Here is a 24,597-nt window from a genome sequence, read left to right as displayed (position 1 = left end):
GTTGCTGCAAATGGCAAGATCTCATTCCTTCTTATGGCCACATAATATTCCATTGTGTATATATACCACATCTTCTTTATCCATTCATCTTTCGATGGACATCTTTCAAGCCCCTTTCTTATCTAAGGGCATGAAATAACACATTTCAGGGAATTTGTAGTAAGAAGAAAGTATAGGAGATTAACTGATCAGTTTTAAATGAGTATAAAAAATGTAGACCCCAAAGCTAGTAAGAGAGGTGCTCCTTTAAGGCCATTATAACCAAGAAACTATGTCCTTACTCCAAATGTGGGCTCTGCAATCCCGTCACCTAACACATTAGTATTCTTGTGTGCTCTGTAGTAAAAAGGAGTGCCTGATTACAATTCGCTATCCAGAATTTTATGGCTAGAACTTGAAGAAAACAGAGTTTCTGCCAAAATAGCTTCCTGCCCAGGTGCTGAACCAATTAACTCTTAAGCAATCAGGCAGTAAAACCAGTAATGGTGAGTTTTTCTGAAGTGCTATATGTAAGGAGACAGCTTGGAAAAATAAAGATGAAAATGTGTTTTCATAACCAGGAGTGTTTGAAATCCTGAGAGACTGTTTGAACGCCTTGCTGAAATGCATGTGACACTGTGAATTCCCAGATGATCTGATGGTTAAAGATCTATGCAGTCAACGCAGACACTTCCCACCCCAAATGTAGAGAAAACTATTTTGTTATAATGTGAAATTTGACTGTCTATGGAGAGCCCAGTGAATAAATTTGCTTTTGAAAAAAAATTGCTCAAATATGAAGTTGGCTATTAAAATATTTTATCCAGCTAGCAGCATCAAAATAAGGATTACAGCCATGCCTTCTTTTAAGAATGAAAAATAAGAAGGTAGTAGTCAACTAGCAGCTTTTTTTTTCTAAATCAGCTACAAAATATAAAACATAACATTGTACTATTTTAATAATTTCACAAATAATTACTTAATGTTTACAGAGGAAGAATAGGATATAAAACATGATGATATAAAGCATACAATTCCAGAAGAAAAGTTCCAGATCATTGCAAAAACAAAGCATCCAGATTTGCCAGTCTCAAGGAGCCCCATAGTAAGATCTTTCCCTCTGCACAAAAGCAGCTTTGGTAAATATTCTACCAGGGGATGAAACTGATATTACTTTGGAAAACCAAGGTACTGAATACAGATCTGGTTCTTTCTATTCTTTCTTTTCCTTCCTTCCTTCCTTCCTTCCTTCCTTCCTTCCTTTCTTTTTCTTTCTTTCTTTCTTTTTCTTCCTTCCTTCTTTCCTACCTTCCTTCTTTCCTTCCTTTTTCTTTATTTTTTATTTCTTTTCCTTCCTTCCTTCCTTCCTCCCTTCCTTCCTTCCTTCCTTCTTTCCTTCCTTCCTTCCTTCCTTCCTTCCTTCCTTCCTTCCTTCCTTCATAGGAGTTGTCTAAGGATAATTAGGGAGATGTTTAGGCCCAAAGATAACACACTAACCTGAGAACTGGAAAGTCTACTGGTTTTGTTGGCTTTGCTATTAACTGGCTTCAGAAATTAGAGTAGCTACTCACTGTCTGTGCCCTGTAGCATCTATAACATGTCAAAATCCACATATTCCTTCCCAGAGGATTGTGAAGATAGGGTTTTGTCACACACTATGCTTGGTTCTGCCTGGACAGAAAGTACAATGGGGATATGGTTCCGATAAACATTTAAAGTCCAAAGGAGAAGATTCCAATCAATGATTAAGCAAAAGGAGAAATATCCAGAAACTTAGAAGTACTCTCCAGCTCTAATTTTGGCATTTCAATAGGAATGAAAACAATAGGTACAGGTCTGAAAGGAGTGTGATGATTGTAGTTATTTTGATGGAGTAACTAAAACATCAGGCACGTGTAGAGGGAGCAGGCAGGAGGACAGCAGGAGGGCTGAAGAATAGAAAACCGAGAGAGGAAAGAGGATTTATTTATGTGTGGGCTGCCACTAACACACTCCTCTCACCAAACATTTATTGAGCACTTCCTGAGGCCTAGCTGTGTGTTAAGTGCTGGCTAAGACCCAGGCCCTAAAATTGTAGTGGGGAGAACAACATACAAATGGATAAGTTGCCCTAATGTGTGGTAAGTGATATTACAGAGATGGCCAAAAATGTTAAGGGAGCAAAGAGAAATGACTACTCCATTGACAGGAGTTAGCAGAGCTCATGAAACTAAATTACAAACAGTCAAACCTATGATTTTGTCAGGACAGCTGATTAACATGGTTTTCAGCTCATTTTCATTTTCCTATTTCTCACATTTTCTACATAATACAGAAAGCTGCCCTAGATCCTAAGTGGGAGCTTCAGCTTCTGTGGGCTTCAGTTGATACAAACAATTCTTCTACTGTACTTGAGGTCTCCTGACTTGTCCATCAAGGAAAGCCTTGCTTTTTCCACACTGCATAGCTCCTATACCAGAACACTTATGAAAGAAATTGAAGAAGACACAAAAAGATGGAAAAACATTCCATGCTCATGGATCAGAAGAATAAACATTGTTAAAATGTCTATGCTGCCCAGAGCAATCTATACTTTCAATGCCATCCCAATCAAAATACCAATGGCATTTTTCAAAGTGCTGGAACAAACAATCCTAAAATTTGTATGGAACCAGAAAAGACCCTGAATCACCAAGGAAATGCTGAAAAAGAAAAACAAAGCTGGGGGCATCACACTGCTTCATTTCAAACTGTTACAAAGCTGTGATCACTAAGATCACTAGCATGGTACTGGCACAAAACAGACACATGGATCAATGGAACAGAACAGAGAGCCCAGACATGGACCCTCAACTCTATGGTCAAATAATCTTTGAAAAAGCAGGAAAACTATGCAATGGAAAAAAGACAGTCTCTTCAATAAATGGTGCTGGGAAAATTGGACAGCCAGGTGCAGAAGAATGAAACTCGACCATTCTCTAACACCATTCACAAAGATAAACTCAAAATGGATGAAAGACCTCAATGTGAGACAGGAATCCATCAAAATCCTAGAGGAGAACATAGGCAGTAACATCTTCAACATCTACCACAGCAACTTCTTTCAAGACACGTCTCCAAAGGCAAGGGAAACAAAAGTGAAAATGAACTTTTGGGACTTCATCAAGATAAAAACCCTCTGCACAGCAAAGGAAAAAGTCAACAAAAGGAAGAGGCAACCCATGGAATGGGAGAATATATTTGCAAATGACACTACAGATAAAAGGCTGATATCCAGGATCTATAAAGAACTTCTCAAACTCAACACCCAAAAAACAAATGATCAAGTCAAAAAGTGGGCAGAAAGCATGAACAGACACTTCTCCAAAAAAGACATACAAATGGCCAACAGACACATGAAAAAATGTTCATCATCATTAGCCATCAGAGAAATTCAAATCAAAACCACATTGAGCCAGTACCATACTGTCTTGATGATTACAGCTTTGTAATAGACCTTGAAGTCTGGAATTGTGTTGCCCCCAGCTTTGCTTTGCTTTTTCAACATTCCTCTGGCTATTCGGGGTCTTTTCTGGTTGCATACAAATTTTAGGATTACTTGTTCCATTTCTTTGAAAAAAGTTGTTGGTATTTCGATGGGGATTGCATTGAATGTGTAGATTGCTCTAGGTAGCATTGACGTCTTCACAATGTTTGTTCTTCCAATCCATGAGCATGGAATGTTTTTCCATTTCTTTGTGTCTCCCTCAATTTCTTTCATGAGTATTTTATAGTTTTCTGAGTACAGATTCTTTGCCTCTTTGGTTAGATTTATTCCTAGGTATCTTATGGTTTTGGGTGCAAGTGTAAATGGGATCGACTCCTTAATTTCTCTTTCTTTTTTTTTAAGATTTTATTTATTCATTTGAGAGAGAGAGAATGAGAGATAGAGAGCACAAGAGGGAAGAGGGTCAGAAGGAGAAGCAGACTCCCTGCCGAGCAGGGAGCCCAATGTGGGACTCGATCCTGGGATTCCAGGATCATGACCTGAGCCGAAGGCAGTCGCTTAACCGACTGAGCCACCCAAGCGCCCCTAATTTCTCTTTCTTCTGTCTTGTTGTTGGTGTATAGGAATGCCACTGATTTCTGTGCATTGATTTTATATCCTGCCACTTTACGGAATTCCTGTATGTGTTCTAGCAGTTTTGGGGTGGAGTCTTTTGGGTTTTCCACATAAAGTATCATATCTGCAAAGAGTGAGAGTTTGACTTCTTCTTTGCCGATTCGGAAGCCTTTTATTTCTTTTTGTTTTCTGATTGCGGTGGCAAGGACTTCTAGTACTGTGTTGAATAGCAGTGGTGATAGTGGACATCCCTGCCATGTTCCTGACCTTAGTGGGAAAGCTCTCAGTTTTTCCCCATTGAGAATGATATTCGCTCTGGGTTTTTCATAGATGGCTTTTATGATATTGAGGTATGTACCCTCTATTCCTATACTCTGAAGAGTTTTGATCAAGAAAGGATGCTGTACTTTGTCAAATGCTTTTTCTGCATCTACTGAGAGGATCATACTGTTCTTGTTCTTTCTTTTATTAATGCATTGTATCACACTGATTGATTTGCGGATGCTGAACCAACTTTGCAGCCCAGGGATAAATCCCACTTGGTCATGGTGAATAATCCTTTTAATGTACTGTTGGATCCTATTGGCTAGTATTTTGGTGAGAATTTTTGCATCCATGTTCATCAAGGATATTGGTCTGTAATTCTCCTTTTTGATGGGGTCTTTGTCTGGTTTGGGGATCAAGGTAATGGTGGCCTCATAAAGTGAGTTTGGAAGTTTTCCTTCCATTTCTATTTTTTGGAACAGTTTCAGAAGAATAGGTATTAATTCTTTAAATGTTTGGTAAAATTCCCCTGGGAAGCCATCTGGCCCTGGGCTCTTGTTTGTTGAGAGATTTTTGATGACTGCTTCAATTTCCTTAGTGGTTATAGATCTATTCAGGTTTTCTATTTCTTCCTGGTTCAGTTTTGGTAGTTGATACCTCTCTAGGAATGCACCGATTTCTTCCAGATTATCTAATTTGCTGGCATATACTTGCTCATAATATGTTCTCATAATTGTTTGTATTTCTTTGGTGTTCGTTGTGATCTCTCCTCTTTCATTCATGATTTTGTTGATTTGGGTCATTTCTCTTTTCTTTTTGATAAGTCTAGCCAGGGGTTTATCAGTCTTGTTAATTCTCTCAAAGAACCAGCTCCTAGTTTCGTTGATTTGTTCTATTGTTCTTTTGGTTTCTATTTCATTGATTTCTGCTCTGATCTGTATTATTTCTCTTCTCCTGCTGGGTTTAGGCTTTATTTGCTGTTCTTGCTCCAGCTCCTTTAGGTGTAGGGTTAGGTTGTGTATTTGAGACCTTTCTTGTTTCTTGAGAAAAGCTTGTATTGCTATGTATTTTCTTCTTAGGACTGCCTTTGCTGTATCCCAAAGATTTTGAACAGTTGTGTTTTCATTTTAATTTGTTTCCATGAATTTTTTTAATTCTTTTTTAATTTCCTGGTTGACCCATTCATTCTTTAGTAGGATGCTCTTTAGCCTCTATGTATTTGAGTTCTTTCCAACTTCTTGTGATTGAGTTCTAGTTTCAAAGCATTGTGGTCTGAAAATATGCAGGGAATGATCCCAATCTTTTAGTACCGGTTGAGACCTGATTTGTGACCTAGGATGTGATCTATTCTGGAGAATGTTCCATTGGCACTAGAGAAGAATGTGTATTCTGTTGACACATAGATCAATGGAACAGAATAGAGAGCCCAGAAATGGACCCTCAACCCTATGGTCAACTAATCTTTGACAAAGCAGGAAAGAATGTCCAATAGAAAAAAGTCTCTTCAACAAATGGTGTTGGGAAAATTGGACAGCCACATGCAGAAGAATGAAACTGGACCATTTCCTTACACCACACACAAATATAGACTCCAAATGGTTGAAAGACCTAAATGTGAGACAGGAAGCCATCACAATCCTAAAGGAGAACACAGGCAGCAACCTCTTCAGCCTCAGCTGCAGCAACTTCTTCCTAGAAACATCACCAAAGGCAAGAGAAGCAAGGGCAAAAATGAACTATTGGGACTTCATCAAGATAAAAAGCTTTTGCACAGCAAAAGAAACAGTCAAAAAAACCAAAAGACAGCCGACAGAATGGGAGAAGATATTTGCAAATGACATATCAGATAAGGGCTAGTATCGAAAATCTATAAAGAACTTATTAAGCACAACACCCAAAGAACAAATGATCCAATTGAGAAATGGGCAGAAGACATGAACAGACATTTTTCCAAAGAAGACATCCAAATGGCCAACAGACACATGAAAAAGTGCTCAACATCACTCGGCATCAGGGAAATCCAAGTGAAAACCTCAATGAGATACCACCTCACACCCGTCAGAATGGCTAAAATTAACAAGTCAGGAAACAACAGATGTTGGCGGAGATGCAGAGAAAGGGGAACATTCTGGCACAACTGTTCAAAATCTTTGGGATGCAGCAAAGGCAGTCCTAAGAGGAAAGTATATAGCAATACAAGCTTTTCTCAAGAAACAAGAAAGGTCTTAAATACACAACCTAACCCTACACCTAAAGGAGCTGGAGCAAGAACAGCAAATAAAGCCTAAACCCAGCAGGAGAAGAGAAATAATAAAGATCAGAGCAGAAATCAATGAAATAGAAACCAAAAGAACAATAGAACATTCTGCCAGCTGGTGCAGCCACTCTGGAAAACAGTATGGAGGTTCCTCAAAAAGTTGAAAATAGAGCTACCATACAACCCAGCAATTACACTACTGGGTATTTAGCCCAAAGATACAAATGTAGGGATCTGAAGGGGTACGTGCACCCCAATGTTTATAGCAGCAATGTCCACAATAGCCAAGCTGTGGAAAGAGCCAAGATGTCCATCGACAGGTGAATGGATAAAGAAGATGTGGTATATATATACAATGGAATATTATGCAGCCATCAAAAGGAATGAAATCTTGCCATTTGCAACGATGTGGATAGAACTGGAGGGTATTATGCTGAGCAAAATAAGTCAATCAGAGAAAGACATGTATCATATACCTCACTGATATGAGGAATTCTTAATCTCAGGAAACAAACTGAGGGTTGCTGGAGTGGTGGGGGGTGGGAGGGATGGGGTGCCTGGTGATAGACACTGGAGCAGGTATGTGCTATAGTGAGCAGTGTGAACTGTGTAAGACTGTTGAATCACAGACCTGTACCTCTGAAACAAATAATGCATTATATGTTAAAAAAAAAGAAGAAGAAGAAGAAGAAGATAGTAGGAAGGGAAAAATGAAGAGGGGGGAATTCGGAGGGGGAGACAAACCATGAGAGACTATGGACTCTGAGAAACAAACTGAGGGCTCTAGAGGGGAGTGGGGTGGGGGATGGGTTAGCCTGGTGATGGGTATTAAAGAGGGCACGTTCTGCATGGAGCACTGGGTGTTATGTACAAACAATGAATCATGGAACACTACATCAAAAACTAATGATGTACTGTATGGTGACTAACATAACATAATTAGAAAAAAAAAGAAACCACATGCTCACTGAAATTCAAAAGAAATTGAACTGGAAGCTATTGAACACATATAAGAATAATTTTAATATTAATGCTAGCCAATTTGATGTCTCAATCTATTAGACTTACAAGCTTTATTCCACAAAATGCCAACTCTCTCGTGTTAAAGTCTCCTTCACATACCACAAATACAAAGCTTAATAAATAAATAATGAACAATGCTGTATATATATTTTCTTGTTGTACCTAGCAAGATGATCTGGGAAATGTAATGGGAAACATGTGGCACTTAGTGAAAAAAACATGGTCTAATTCTTGACTCAGTTCTCTATTTTACTTTGTGCCTATATGAAGTCAGACAACCCTATTGCTTCTCCCCTCTGCAAAGTAAGCAATCTCTGTTTATCTGTCCTTGGTGTGAACAGACATTACCTTAGCTTGTTTGTTGATTTCCCGTGGCCACCTTCAAGCCACAACTGGAGTAAGTTCAGGGATTCTGATGACACAGCCTCCTCCTCAGATCTCCCAAATACACTGTACAACATGGTGAGCTCCCCACCCCACAAAGACCACGACATCACATCTCCCCAATGTGCCCCTTTCTTGGGCTGAATATTACCCAGAAAAGGTGCTAAACAACTTTCCAAAAGATGGTGAAAGCAGCAGAATGACCTTGTGTGTCCCCACGACCCACACTAAATAGCTTCATGAAAGGCATGGATGAGAGACCCCTACCACCACCACAGCAGGACCACTAGAGAGGAGGTCCTAGTGTAACAATAAATGAGTCTCCATCACGTCCCCTAGTGCCCAGATTTAGACACCCTACCTTGAGGAAAAAAATGCATCAAAAAAGAATTCTGGAGTAGAACCTCATGGGAGGTGCCAAGGGATTCTCTGTACTCATGGCCAGTAAATCCTGACCAGTTATCTTCCTCACCCCCACAACAGCACACCTTTGCAGAGGGAAGTCCAAACTAGCATAAAGAAATACACAGAAGGGGCACCTGAGTGGCCCAGTTGTTAAGCGTCTGCCTTCGGCTCAGGTCGGGATCGAGCCCCTGCATCAGGCTCCCAGCTCAGCAGGAAGCCTGCTTCTCCCTCTCCCACTCCCCTTGCTTGTGTTCCTTCTCTTGCTGTGTCTCTCTCTGTCAAATAAATAAATAAAATCTTAAAAAAAAAAAAGAAATACACAGAAATACTGTTAACTACAAGAAGACAACAATAAACTTAAGAGAACAAAAACATGTTCATGAAACAACAGGTCTTACCGTCCCAGGGTTCTCCCTTCCGCTTCAGACTTGGACAGACAAAGAACCCATGATCCCAAAGATTTTGTATCATGAGAACATGACATTTGCAGAAGTCAAAGGGCCTGGGGTGGGGTGGCGAGTACAGGAAGCTGAGGAGGTCAGGAGTCTAAATTATAAAGTCAAACCTAGGGTTCTAGTCTGTCCTTAAGATTTTTGTTTATCCTTAAGTTGTTGGTTTATGCATCATATCTCACTCACTTTCCACATAATGCAGCAAGGAGATAAGAGGTGCCACAAGTACAAATTTGGAAACAGTCTGGACTCTTTAACATTTATCACTCCTATAAACAGTTTTGAAACATCTAACAGTTCTGTGCTTAACCTAATATTTATTCTATGTACATGACAGTCAAGCTGTCACCCAGAAATCCTGAAAAGACATGTTAATCCTTTGTTTCTAATTTTACCAGTTAAAACTTTAAATGCAAATGTTCACACGGGAGTTCAGTATGACTTAATAAGTTATATTCTATCCTTTCCATTACCTATGCCGACAAACAATCCCTGAGGATGACTAGAATTTGAATCTACAACAGATCCCAGCACAGATCCAGAGCAAGTCTGCACTATTTCCAGACTACAGTCTGTCCTCTAGCCTCCAGCCCAGAGAAGTGAATATGACCAGGATCACCCAAAAAAGCTCCAAGGCTTTCTGTGACATGAAGCTTACCTTTGAATTTGGACAGAGTTCCCAGGACTTTGAATCTGATACTCACTGTTAGTTCCCTCAGCAGCAATGCACCAGCCAAAAGTCGCATTCAGAGAGGTAAACCCTCACCTTTCCCTAAAAGTTACTCTGAGATATGACAGTAGGAACAACAGAAAAAGCATACAGAGGAACTTGATCTAGAAGTGACTTCTCTCATTTTCTTCAAAGTTCCCTCGCACTGCTGAGATAGATAGAAAAGACTGTCACACACTTTGGGATTATAGAGAAAGTAAAAACCCTAAAATTCTCTGCTCTCTCTGCCTCATTCAGGCCCCGGTCTGCCTCAATATGACATGTCCCTGGCCCTCTTCAGTTTCCCACAAACCTCACTGCTGTATCATCGGGTCTCAGCATGATGTCTAACTTCAATCTGCTGGGCTAAAGTGGGATGGGGCAAACTGAAGGGGATGAGAACGACAGATAGGAGGGGGTATTCAATCTACACTAAATGTTTTTCCTTCCTCTGGCTAACTATGTTTCCATAAGTGCATACAATTTTGATTATTATGAATAGCAAAGAAGAACAAAAATCTTTGCTTCATTTTTGACATATTGTAAGCACTGATGCCTCAATATATAATTTTTGTAGACAAGAATTCTAGAAATTTCATTTTTGTGAACTAGGATAGAATTCTCTCAAGGTACAGGCATAGCATGCCCCAGCCTCGGATTGGGTTTCGAAGTGGACAGTCAGTAAGTCAGGAACTTTCTGAGCATGTGTTGTGCACAGGGATGGGCCTATACCCACAACATTGATGAAATAGACAAATTCCTTAAGAACTAATAGAGAAAGGGCATCAAAAGCAAATTTACCAGTGCCTGTAAAAGCAAAAATGGCAAAACATAAATGTATATATGTATTAACATATTCATTCAACATTTATTACTTGCCACGCATATACACACAACATTGTCAGTTACACAGAGAAATAAGCAAGAATTATCCTGAGGGAGTGTAGTATCTTTTTTTTTTTAATTTTTTATTGTTATGTTAATCACCATATATTACATAATTTGTTTTGGTGTACTGTTCCATGATTCATTGTTTGTTCATAACACCCAGTGCTCCATGCAGAATGTGCCCTCCTCAATACCCATCAACAGGCTAACCCATCCCCCCACCCTCCTCCCCTCCAGAAACCTCAGTTTGTTTTTCAGAGTCCATCATCTCTCCTGGTTCGTCTCCCCCTCTGACTTACTCCCCTTCATTCTTCCTCTCCTGCTATCTTCTTCTTTTTCTTTTTTCTTAAAATATGTTGTGTTATTTGTTTCAGAAGTACAGATCTGTGATTCAACAGTCTTACACAATTCACAGTGCTCACCGTAGCACATATCTTCCCCAATGTCCATCACCCAGCCACCCCAACCCTCCCACCCCCGACCACTCCAGCAACCCTCAGTTTGTTCCTGAGATTAAGAATTCCTCATATCAGTGAGGTCATATGATACATGTCTTTCTCTGATTGACTTACTTCACTCAGCATAACACCCTCCAGTTCCATCCACGTCGTTGCAAATGGCAAGATCTCATTCCTTTTGATGGCTGCATAATATTCCATTGTGTATATATACCACCTCTTCTTTATCCATTCATCTGTCGATGGACATCTTGGCTCTTTCCACAGTTTGGCTATTGTGGACATTGCTGCTATAAACATTGGGGTGCACGTACCCCTTCGGGTCCCTACATTTGTATCTTTGGGGTAAATATCCAGAAGTGCAATTGCTGGATCGAATGGTAGCTCTAATTTCAACTGTTTGAGGAACCTCCATACTGTTTTCCAGAGGGGTTGCACCAGCTTGCATTCCCACCAACAGTGTAGGAGGGTTCCCCTTTGGGAGTGTAGTATCTTAAAGTGGCCTATAAACACTTTCTTATCCAGTAATTCACCCCTACCTCTGGTGCAAGAACCCAAAAGAAGAATTCACTGCATAAATACTATGCATTAGATACCCAAGACAATATTTTTCTTATGAAATGGCATGTACTAAATGCTCAATAAATGTTAGATTCCCTCCCACCAGTATTTGTTTTAAATTCTTTCTGCTTAGCTTGATATTGCTGAGTAATATCCAGAATGTTTGGAATGTTTACACCATTACCACATTCTTAGACATTGAAAACAAAAGACCTGGGTCCAAGGATATTCCATATGGATACACTTTTTTTCTTCCACGGAATTGTAATCAGTTTAGTGCAAACAGTATTTGGCCAGAGTTGTATATAAATTGTGACTTGAATTCATTGGATTGAGAAATGATGCTTACTGGTCATTTTGTTCATGAAGAGTTAAACAACCAACATATAATATAAAATGAAACTAGCAGAGGGGGAGGCAGGACTTCTGGAACAGCAGAATCAGGAACTCCATAAATCCAGTGCTCCACAAAAACCATGAGAATAGTGGCAAAAATATCAAAATCAACTTTTTTTAGAACTTTGGAAATTAATCAAAGGCTCGCCACAGTCTAAGGAGTTTATTCAAGAGAAACTACTAAACCTTGGTAAGTAGACCAGGGACATTTTAACTTGAGTTACCCTCCCTCCCTCCCCAGCTCCATACCAATGCCTTGAAAGCCACTAGCCTGGGAGGCACCAGAGGGTCAGAGAGGCTCTGGAATGCCTCACTATTTGACCTGACTCACAGTTCCCTGGAATAGCCACATTCACAGGGTGCTATGCATTTGACTGACTCAGAGTTCAACTGCACAGGATAAGTCCCATTCCCAGGGCATTGATGAAAACAATCAGATTCAATTGTTTAACATTCCATCTGACTAACACTGCAATACCAACTAGGGCAAATAAAATCCTGGCAAAAAATATAAAAGGAAAATCTGGGGAATGAGACTTCCATAACGGGCTTTGAAAAGCTCTGACATATTGCTGGGAATCTAGAAAATCAGACACATGTGTAGGGCTGTGTTCATGCCCAAGAAAGACCAGCGAGGGCTCCAATCACTCATCTCTGGCTGATTTTGAAGTTCTGCACAGGTAGGAAGGGAAGACTAAGATAGACTTATACACGTACACTACTTAAGAGTTGAAGATATATCCCCAACACACATGCGCTCACACACACACACACACACACACACACACACACACACACACACACACCTTTTCAAAAGGTGGAACACTTACTGGGTCAAGTCATTTAAGGAAATCTTTTGATCAATCGGTTGCTGACCAATAAACTATAATGACCTGATCCAGTTAATTCCTGCAAAGCCAGTCTTAAAAATAAAAATAAGAAATTTTTAATAAATTAATTTAAAAGACAAAACAAGCAGAAATTTTAGTGGCCACATACTGGAGGGAATACAGACTCTACAGAACTTGTTAGAAAAGTCACTACACAAAGAACAACAAAACAATAACAACAAACTCTAGGGGCAGGGTGTTAGAAATCTGATTCCAGAGTTGCCCCATCATATTATCTAAAATGTCCAGTTTTCAGGGTAAAAATATAAGTATAGATGAGATTCAAAGAAATAAGGGAATGTGGCCCATACACAGAGGTGGGGGAAAAGAAACAATAGAAATTGTTCCTGAGGGTGTCCCATATATCGATTTAGTAGAAAAAGATTTTAAACCAGCCAAGGAATCAAAGAAAATTTGTCTGACAACAATATCTCAACAAATAAGTAATATCAATAAAGAGGCAGATTCCTATAAACTTAAAAACCAAATAGAAATTCCAGAGTGAAAGAGTACAACAGCTGAAGTGAAAAAAAAAAAAATCACTAGAGGGGCTCAACAGATTTGAGTTGGTAGAGCAAAGAATTAGCGATCTTGAAGACAGATAAATAGAGATTACCCAGTCTGAGGAACAGAAAGAAAAAAGTGAATAAAAATGAACAGAGCCTCAGAGATGTGTAAGATACCATGGATATAACAACATATGCATAATGGGAGCCCAAAAAAAGAGTGGAGAGAATGAACCAAGTAGAGGTGGCCATAACCCTGCAAGTGAACAAATGAATGAAACAACTAACCCAGACTTTTAAACTTAAAAAGTCATAAAGATATGTCCTTCTTGTTATTCTGTTATTCTGTCATGTAAGACAGGTGTCAGAACTGAAGTTGGCACATTTGAGGGAATGTTGATTTTAGTGATGAAATTTTCATTCTGTGCTATGGAGAATTTACGTCTCTGGAAAAGTCTAGAAATCTTTCAAACATGATGATAAAACAAACCACAGCAAATCGCCATTCTGATAAAGCAGGGGTTGCAATGGCCATCCCCCCTCCAGCTGCCATTCACCTCACATCTCCTTCCCAGCTGCACTGTTCCTTAATCATAAGACTTCCTCTTCACAATAATTGATCAGCAAGAAGATTTTGGATCACCCTCTGTTCAATCTTTGAGTAAGTAAGAAGAAATGCCAACAGAATATGCCTTTGTCAGAATGAGGAGTGAGAAAAGATTGGAATGTTCATCTTCCAGACTGCTGACCTTGCTGATCAGCAGCACCACCAGATACTTGGACACAGACCTACAGGGCAGTAGCTATCAAGGTCAACAGCTTCCCGTAGACCTCTTCATGAGTTCCCTTGATGATCTCACCTCAGTGGCCACATGTGCTCAGCTTCTTGGGTTTTCCTACAGGCTCTCACAAGTTCACCAACATCAGGGCATCAGGAAGTGTTCTCTCTGTGCCGTCCTCTCACCTTCCCTTAGACGACCACTTCTCCAGCTCCTCCCACATTTGCATCAGGTCTAATTCCTACACTAAATCCCTCTTCCCGCCATCCTCATAGTGGCTCTGCTTTCCTGACTGACCGGACTGAGAAAAGCTGAATATCCTCTCTCATCACACTGTGCCAACAGCAAGCCCTACTCTCCTGGAAATAAATGGATGCCTTGGGCTAATCAGAGCAAAGCTTATGTTTCTATAAGACAAAAGAGAAAGGCAAATTAATAATTTTCAAATTATTACCACTCAAAAGAGTTCTAACCTGGGCCCAGGAACATGTTTTCAACTGGATCAGACCTAACTTACTTAATAGCTATAAGACTTAAGAAGGGGACAAGGAAAGATAAAATTAGAAAGAGTAAGTGCTATCAAATAGCTCATAAAGTTTATGCACCCGGAAAATATGAGGTCACAGAGGTCACCCCCAAAGAGTAAGTTCATGAGAAATGCAATGTTTAGAGAAAATGTCACAATGTTTTAATGTTGACAGTCCCAAGGACCATGCACGGCAGAAAATAATTAAAATAAAGCTGGGGGACGGGGCGCCTGGGTGGCTCAGTCATTAAGTGTCTGCCTTTGGCTCAGGTCATGATCTCAGGGTCCTGGGATCGAGCCCCGTATCAGGCTCCTTGCTTGGCAGGAAGCCTGCTTCTCCCTCTACCAGTCCCTCTGCTTGTGTTCCCTCTCTTGCTGTGTCTCTCTCTGTCAAATAAATAAATAAAATCTTAAAAAAAAAAATAAAGCTGGGGGAAGCATAGTTACTGGTCACTAAATGGAATGGAATGTTACTAAGCTAAAAACCTCTTGCAAGTAAGAGCTCACTGAAGACAGTGATGGTCTTTCATCCCTACCTCTCCAAGTTGCCAGCATGACAGATCATAGCATGGACTTACTAGAAAAGATGCAAGGCCAGAGTCAGGATCAGATACTCTCAGAGCCTGCCTAGCACAGCTGGTGTAAACTCCTCTGACTTCCATAAAGACTCTCTGGGAGCTAAGCTCTTTGCATTCTTCCACAGTAGCAATCAGGGAGCCCCTGAATGGTACAACCATAACGGCATCTGTTGTTAATGTCATATTTGGAACCAAATATCTTTCAGGGAAGCCAGGCAGCCTGGTGCCTGGAGAAGGATGGTTACCCAACCAAGAAGAGAAACAGAAGGTTTGGAATTCTCCCACCATTGATTCCCTCCAGGTATAAAAGAGATTGCTTCTAGACACTTAAGAATTAGACATAGTGTGTCTTTGGTTCTTGTGCCCTTTCCTGAGATCCTTTCTCAGCTCTACCATGCCCCCCACCAGCTTCTATTCCCCAGCCCTGAATTAGAGGTCAGACTCAGGCAAGTATCTAATGGTCCCTTTCCCAACTCCCCAATTCCTCTATGGAACCCTCATCACTTCAGTTTCTGGTATCAAAGGTGGTCACTTGCTATTCTAATCAACCTGCCAGTAGCCACAGTGTTTCAGGTAAGGTCATTCCCACCCCCAGCCAGCCTTCTGCCAATAATAAGCAGCAGTTATGCATTTTCCTGCAGCCCTTGCGTTGTCTCAAAAAAAGTGAGCACTGTTCTGAAGGGACCCTCTGGCCAAATGCAAAAGTCTATATCATTTCAATTAGCCTAAAAAGGGGCATTTTTTAAAGTTAAGTCTGAAATCAAAACAATCAACTTCATTGTCTCCTGTAGCCCACCTCTAAACCAATACAATTCAGTAAAAGATTATTGCCCTACAGACCCACCGCACCTATGATTAAGGTCAGCGCAGAAAGGGTTTGTCCTACTCACACTGCACGGGTCTCTGAAGGGGACCGTGAGACTGGTTTGCTTGAGAAGTCCCAGCTGTGCAGGGGTAATTATTGATAACACCCCTTTCTGCTCTACTACTCTCTACTGACCAGCCAACGATTCTGGGAGTCCTTGGGGTTTAACTCTTCCCCTTGTTCCTCTACTCTTATCCCAACCATCTTGAGAGGGCCTCATCTTGCCACTGCCATTTGTTTCCAATAATATCTCTCCTTTCTCCCAGCACCCTTAAGAATGCCAGCCCCCAAGGTGCCAAGCAGTGCTGGGTCCCTTGGGGTTCTCACTGTGCCAAAGCCACACTGTATTCCTTGAAAAAAGTAAAGTCTTCATCTCCCTCTCTGCACACTGCATCACTTGGGCCCCAGAGCGGCGACTGTCTGTGGCCTGAGCTTCCCAGTGTTTCCTGACAGCTCAGTCTGCAGCCCTTCTCCACAGGCCTCAAACTTGTCTCTTGGGGGTGAACCAGGGAATACAATAGACTTCAACTGACTCTGTCCTTTCCCCCACTCTTTCCCCCCACCCAGGCTCCTGCCCCCACCCCCTGCCAATCAGCAAGAATAATTAGGTCCACTGTAGCACCTGCCCCACCAGCACAGCAGACCTGAACACCTGTTGTTACAGGTTGAATTGTGTCACCCAAAAATAGATGTTGATATTCTAACCCGTGGTACCTGAAATGTGGCCTTAATTGGAAAAAGGATCTTTGCAGCTATAATCAAGTTAAGATGAGGCCAGTAAGGTGGGCCCTAGTCCAATATGACTGCTATCCTTATAAGAAGAGAAAAAAAACCATGTGAGGACAGTGACAGAGAACACCATGTGACAAAGAATGTCAGGGATGGATGACCACTGCCAGGAGCTAGGAAGAGGCAAGAGAGGATTCTACCCAGAGGGAGCATAGCGGCTGACACCTTGGTTTTGAACTTCTTGCCTCCAGAACTGTGAGAGAATAAGTTTGTTGTATTAAGCCACCCAGTTTATGGCAACTTCTTACAGCAGCCCTAGGAAACTAAGACACCCACTTGGCGGAAGCTGGGACCCTCCACCGTACCTGTTCTGACATGGCATAAATGCACTCCACCTCATTATGCTTCACTTCTCTGACCTTCTATTTGCCAATCACAGAAAATTAAGGGACAAAGCAGCAAATATTGCTTCTTCTAAGGATAAGGGAGTAGGCCAAGAGGCCAACTCATTTTCTGTTATTTTTTCAAAACCCGCCAACATTGATGCTCAGCAGCCTCATTACTCTAGGAGATAAAAAGGCTCCCATCCTTTGTTGCTGGATAAACTACAACCAGGGCACTGGAGTGAGTTTGGGTAGAGGCGTGGGGCAGAACAAAACATGAAAAGGGAATTGCCCATTCTGACACCTTCAGAGTGATATGCTTACATATTGTCTTGATATCAAATCCAGATCAGCTGGGAGGTCTCATCCTCCTCCTAAAGTGTGCACAGAGAAACACACATTTCCATTAAATGCCAAGGTCACCCGTGGGGTGCTTTGGCAGAGCTGTGTGGAGAAGTTGTACAGCACCTGCCTACATATGTTTGGCCCAGTGCCCTCTCCCTGCTTCCCCTCTGATCAGAAGCACATTTATCTGCAACTTTTTTAAGTCAGAAAAATAAAGAATCTCTCCTAGACTGTTCTGACTTTTTAAAACCAATTCCAGACCATGCACAATATTTTTGCTGAATTTCAATTATGACATCCTACTGAATTTATTCTGTTCAGACAGAGCATAAAGGGAAATTCACCATCAATAGATAGGAATATCCATTGCTGCACCGCTGAGCTCTTCTCTCATTCCTCCCCACTCCCCTTTCTTTGCTACTTTTCTTTCTCTCCTCTCAGGTTTAGCCCTTCCCCTGATCTGATCAGTCTCCCTCCCTGATTCACCTCATCCTTCCCTTCTCCTCCCCCAGCCTCAACAACCATCATAGCCAGCCCAGGCAAGTCAGGAAATAGGAAATTTGTTCTTCAGGACATTGTGTTCCCTTTGATGTACCTCTCCTCCCCTCAGCTCACCAGTGCTGGGTATTTAATGGTAGTGCATACTTTCAGTGCCTTGGTTTTCCTATTTGTATAAAAAGACTTATTCTTTTGACTTGTAAACTAAAGAAAATAATGCCATCTTCAAGGGAGTTGTTGCAAGGATTAAAATGTATGAGTGTCTAAAACTGTGGACCCTCCAAAACTGTTACCTCCCTCCCACATTCCAGCCCTCTTCACACTCTGCCTCCTCCCCACTCTCCACCCCAGGTCCTGATACTGGCCATAGTATGATTTTCAAATCAAGATAGAGCCTCTTTCAAGAACACTTATTTTATTTAGGAAAGGACAGATGTTGGCAAGGATGTGGAGAAAGGGAAACCCTCTTACACTGGTGGTAGGAATGCAAGCTGGTTTGGGCACTCTGGAAAACAGTATGGAGGTTCCTCAAAAAGTTAAAAATAGAGCTACCCTATGACCCAGCAACTGCACTACTAGGGATTTATCCAAAGGATACAAACATAGTGATCCAAAGGGGTACCTGCACCCCAATGTTTATAGTAGCAATGTCCACAATAGCCAAAATATGAAAAGAACTCAAATGTCCATCAACAGATGAATGGATAAAGAAGATGTGGTATATATATACAATGGAATATCACTCAGCCATCAGAAAAAATGAAATCTTGTCATTTGCAACAACATGGATGAAACTAGAGGGTATTAGGCTAAGCAAAATAAGTCAATCAATCAGAGAAAGACAATTATATGATGTCACTCATATGTGGAATTTAAGAAACAAAACAGATGAACATAGGGCAAAGAGGGAAAAATAAAACAAGATGAAATCAGAGAGAGAGACAAATCATAAGAGACTCTTAACTATAGGAAATAAACTGAAGGTTGCTGGAGGGGAGGTGGGTGAGGGGATGGGGTAACTGGGTGATGGGCATTAAGGAAGGCACTTGATGTAGTAAGCACTGGGTGTTATATGCAACTGATGAATCATTAAATTCTATCTCTGAAACTAATAATACACTCTATGTTAATTAATTGAATTTAAATAAGAAAGAACACTTATTTCAGACCTTATTTCTAAGCGATGAACAAAAGCCTTTAATACTTAATCAAGGCATTTTAGCCTTGGAGGGATGGGAATCAGAAAAAGAGGGACCTCCTCTGTCCAGGGAAAATGCCCATCAAGGTGGCTCTATGACTTCACAGCTCAACTTACTCCCTCCATGTTGAGTCACCTCTGGTGAGAGAGAGACAGAAGCAAAGACAGGGACATAGAGGGTTATAGTCCATTTATCCAAGTGTCCACTAGCTACTCTAACTTTGTTCCCTGCACCCCATTCCTAGCATATGGTAGTGAGAGATGTCCCTCTCTGCTGACTTCACTCAAACATGTCCTAACTTAAATTCTAAGAAAAAAAAAATGCTTGAGAATTTCTAACCTCTCTCCTTGCCAAGTTCAAGCCCCCCATTGGAAGAGTGGGGGGTTCCATACATATATCAGTTCAATACTTACCAAAGCTCCCTTGCTTCCGACAGATTGACCAGTATACCCCAGATGTCACCTGAGGCTTTCTCAACCTCATGAACCTACATCACTTGACTTGAGCCCTCAATTCCATGGTCCATGACAGTCCAAACTCCCCATGGTTTCTGAAAGTTCCTTTGGGTATATTTCCATGAGATCTCTTCCAATTCTGCCATCAGTATTGAGCAAACTATATGTTTCACCCCACATTAATCCAGTCACAAACTTGGCCTTTTCTTCACCTTCCACAAAGAAATCTGTTCTTGTAAACTGATGTGTGAGTTTGGTAATTTCACTGGTCAAGGGGAGTGTCCTGTCACGTACTGCATGACTTCCCACTACCCGATGGCCCTTTACTCCCCCTCCTCCATAACTTCTCAGCAGTCCACAAATTTATTTTTCTTTTTTTTTTTAAGATGTATTTATTTATTTATTTTAGAGTAATAGATGGGGGGGAGAGAGAGAGAGAGAGAGAGAGAGAGAGAGAGCATGAACTGAGGAGAGGGGCAGAGAGAAAAAAATCTCAAGGAGACTCCCCGCTGAGCATGGAGCCTGACACCGGGCTTAATCTCAGGACCCTGAGACCATGACTTGAGCTGAAATCAAGAGTCGATGCTTAACCAACTGAGCCACCCAGACACCACAACAAATTTCTTTTTCTGCCTCCCAGAGAGTCGCTTCACTCTCTTCTCTCAGCCTTAAAGCCAGCTAACACCTAACACCAGACCCCAAAAGAGTGAGCATTTGCCTAAGAGAAATCACTGGAAAATTGTTAGAAATCAACTGTCCTCCTAATACACAGACATAGGACAACTCTCCCTAGGAGACTCTGCAAGGAAAGAGAAAAAGCCAGGAGCTTTAGTAGCTAGAGCTGAAGGCCATGTGTCTGTCATAGATGCTGACCCAGAGTGAGACAGGGATTAATGGAGATAATCCAGTTGAGGAGTAGGGGAGGAAGACCGAGGAAGAGAAAGGGATAAAGGAATGCCATGACTCATAGACTGTTAAAGGCCAGCTCAGAAACTTAAGCAAGACATCTGCCATCTCTTTGCCCTGCTGCCCTATCTGCAAAGCGTTATACACAGGACTGAGTCCTCATTCTTACTTAAAGATACCAAAGATGAAACCAATTCCTCCAAAGCAGAAGAACTTTATGGAATGTGTTCAGTATTTTGAAAGAGACATAAACTTTTTTACTACACTAGGGCATTAATTAGTAAATCTCAACCAGACTATTGTGCTAAATAGCATTCCAGAGAATGAATGTCAGGGTAATTTGGATATAGCTTTGGTCACCTTACCAATGGCCCAAACTGATTCAGCTGGTTATGCTGGCTTCCTATGAAAGGAAAAGAGAGAAATGTCTGCAGGTAGAAGAGGGCAATTGTGAGCATAGGAATAGCTGTGTTGACTTATAAGAACCTTCCGGCATGTTTTCATGGTCTCTTAAGGAGAGAACGTATACATTTATCTTAGAGGAGAGATGTATTTCCCAAAACCCCCTGTTCTCATATTGTTAGGTCCTATACCCCTCTCCCCTGCCACTTCCCTTTGCCTGTAAAGTCTCTCTACTGTTCCCAATATAGTTAATAGAAGCCAATGAATGTAGGGGTAATAACATAGTTATAGTCTGTGCTGATATTGACCTGGCTTGACCTGATGGGCTAAAGTGCTATGGGGAACTTACCTCACACACGCCTCTATGATTCTGGTTTCTGCTAAACATTTATAAAGTGTCGAGGAATCAAATCAGTGAATGTTTCTGCTGTTTTGGACTAATGGCCTGTTTCAGATTAACACCAATCAAAGGGACAAAATTTTAAAAAAAGGTTAGAATTTGCAAAATAACAATAATAAAGTAAAGGAGAACACATAATTTCATGTTGATGTGGAGTCTAGGGAAAGCAGAGAGCATCAGTCTGAATACCTTCAAGTCTACAGTTTCCTTGGGGAGTGAAGTCTTTAGGTTTCTGTTTATTCCTCTGTTTATTGAACAGTGAGATGATAAAGCATAAGTTAAGCAAAGATCTTCCTCCACATGCCTTTAGACAAACTGTCACCCAAGGGACCCGTGATGTAAATAGAACACAGCACATGTGATCTAATTGGGTTTCCAAGCCATTGGTGTGACCATAAGCCCTCTCTGTTCTTGCAGAAGGAGAAAGAGGGACAGAAAAGGACAGAGAGAGAAAGAGAAGTTTGAAAAGTGACTTTTAGGCTTCCTAAAGTCAGGCTTTTCCATGTGAATTTTCAATGTGGATTTTCTGTGAACACTTGATTAAAGAGCTGCTTCACAGAGAAAGAAATCAGGAAGAAAGAAAAAGAATTCCAAATGTTAGTTGTAAAGAAGTGATTAGATTATTCTTCATTTTTAACTTATCCTTACAGCACGTACACACATATGCCACTAATACAGGTAATCTAGAACTGACTTAAGAACAAAAAGAAAACATAAGACCAGTGCTTGGAACTTCACTTTAAAAGAAAGGAAGAATGGATAAAGAAGATGTGGTATATATATATATATATATATATATATATATATATATATATATACACAATGGAATATTATGCAGCCATCAAAAGAAATGAAATCTTGCCATTTCCAACGACGTGGATGGAACTGGAGGGTGTTATGTTGAGTGAAATAAGTCAATCAGAGAAAGACATGTATCATATGACCTCACTGATATGAGGAATTCTTAATTCCAGGAAATAAACTGAGGGTTGCTGGAGTGGTGGGGGGGTGGGAGGGATGGGGTGGCTGGGTGACAGACATTGGGGAGGGTATGTGCTATGGTGAGCACTGTGAATTGTGCAAGACTGTTGAATTACAGACCTGTACCTCTGAAACAAATAATACATTATATGTTTAAAAAAAAAAGAAGAAGAAGATAGTAGGAGGGGAAGAATGAAGGGGGTGAAATCGGAGGGGGAGATGAACCATGAGAGACTATGAACTCTGAGAAACAAACTGAAGGTTCCAGAGGGGAGTGGGGTGGGGGGATGGGTTAGCCCAGTGATGGGTATTAAAGAGGGCACGTACTGAATGGAGCACTGGGTGTTATATGCAAACAGTGAATCATGGAACACTACATCAAAAACTAATGATGTAATGTATGGTGATTAACATAACATAATAAAATTAAATTAAATTTATAAAAAAAGGAAAAAAAATAATAAAAGAAAGGGTGTCGGGGCACCTGGATGGCTCAGTTGGTTAAGTGTCTGACTCTTGGTTTCGGCTCAGGTCATGATCTCAGGGTCATAGGATCGAGCTCAGAGTCGGGGCTCCCTGCTCAGCAGGAAGTGTGCTTACGATTGTCTCGCCCTCTCCTTTTGCCCCTCCCCCCACTCACACAGGCTCTCTTTCTCTCTCTCTCTCAAATCTTTTAAAAAAATAAAAATAGGGGGGCGGAGCAAGATGGCGGAGGAGTAGGAGACCTAGATTTTGTCTGGTCTCAGGAATTCAGCTGAATAGGGATCAAACCATTCTGAACACCTACGAACTCAACAGGAGATCGAACAGGAGAGTAGCAACAACTCTCTGAACAGAGAAGCGACCACTTACTGGAAGGTAGGACGTGCGGAGAAGTGAATCCGAGGTGATATTCGGGAGGATAGACGGCGGGGGAGGGGTCTCCGCCGGCCGCTTCTGGCAAGTGCTAGAGCCGCGGAGCACAAAATCGGACCTTTTAGAAGTTGGCTCGGCGGAGGGACGTCGCTGCAGTGGCTAAGCGGGGGGTGGAATCCTCCCGGGACAGTGTGGTCTCAGGACCCTTGGGGTCACAGAGAGACTGGGGGTGCCTGAGTGCGGCAGAGCTCCCAGGTGTCGGGGCGGGGAAGCCGGCTGCAGATACGGAGCAGAGTCGCGGGCTCTCAGCTCGGGGTTGCCATAAACTGTGATCTGCGGCCCAGTCGGGGCACGGCTCCCCCAGCAAGGACCCAACAAGCAGCAGATCCGGGGAGACTCCCCTTCCTTCCCGGGGAGGAGCGGTGCGGGAACGCACTGCAGGGATCTGCTGGGTTTGGAGACTCCGAGCGGGGTCGGGTGCCAGAGATAGCAACGCTCGATCACAGGCCGGGTGAGCACGGAGTGCGGCCAGAGACCGGGGACACGGGAGTGACTGCTTTTCTCTGGGGGCGCACTGAGGAGTGGGGCCCCGAGTTCTCGGCTCCTCCGGGCGGAGACTGGGAGGCCGCCATTTTCGCCCTGGTCCTCCAAAGCTGTACGGAGAGCTTGCAGGGAACAAAAGCTCCTGAGAGCAAACTGGAGCAGCTTCCTTAGCCCGGACCGACAAGGGCGGGGCAATTCCGCCTCCGGCAAAGACATTTGGAAACCACAGCAACAGGCCCCTCCCCCAGAAGATCAACACAAACAGCCAGCAAGCCAAGACCAAGTTGATCGATCAAGGAGAATAGGAGAACTCCAGCGCTAGGGGAATACTGCACATAGATTCATGGCTTCTTTTTTTTTTTTTTACCATGATTCATTATTTCATCAAAGTTAATTTTTGTTGACTTTTTTTTATTTTTCTTTTTCCCTTTTTCAACCAACATCTTATAAATCCCTTTTTTTTAAAAAAAAAAACATTTTTTTTTTCATTTTTAGAGTCATATTTTATCCCTTTATAGTAGTTATCCTTGTTTTTGGCATATATATATAAGTTGTTCTCTCTTTAAAATTTTGAGGTACAGTTTCTTCTAACAGATCAAAATATACCCTAAACCACTAGTGTATGGCTTTGTTCTAGTCTCCTGCCTGATCACATTCTCTCCCTTTTTCCTTTTTTTTTTTTTTCCTTAAATCTTCTTTCTTTTTTCAAACAACTTATCTTACCAAGTCCTTTTATAAAATCTTTTATAATTTTCATCTTTACAGTCATCTTCCATCCCTTCATTGTATCAACCCTTATTTTGTACATATATGTCTTTCTTCCTTTAAAATTTTAGGAGGCACTTTTTTCTAACAGACCAAAATACGCCCAAAATCTAGTGTGTGGCACTGATCTATGCA

This window comes from Zalophus californianus, chromosome 7, assembly GCF_009762305.2.
Source record: "Zalophus californianus isolate mZalCal1 chromosome 7, mZalCal1.pri.v2, whole genome shotgun sequence".
NCBI lineage: Eukaryota > Metazoa > Chordata > Mammalia > Carnivora > Otariidae > Zalophus > Zalophus californianus.
The sequence above is the reverse complement of the archived record's forward strand: the minus strand, read 5'-3'. Positions refer to the sequence as shown.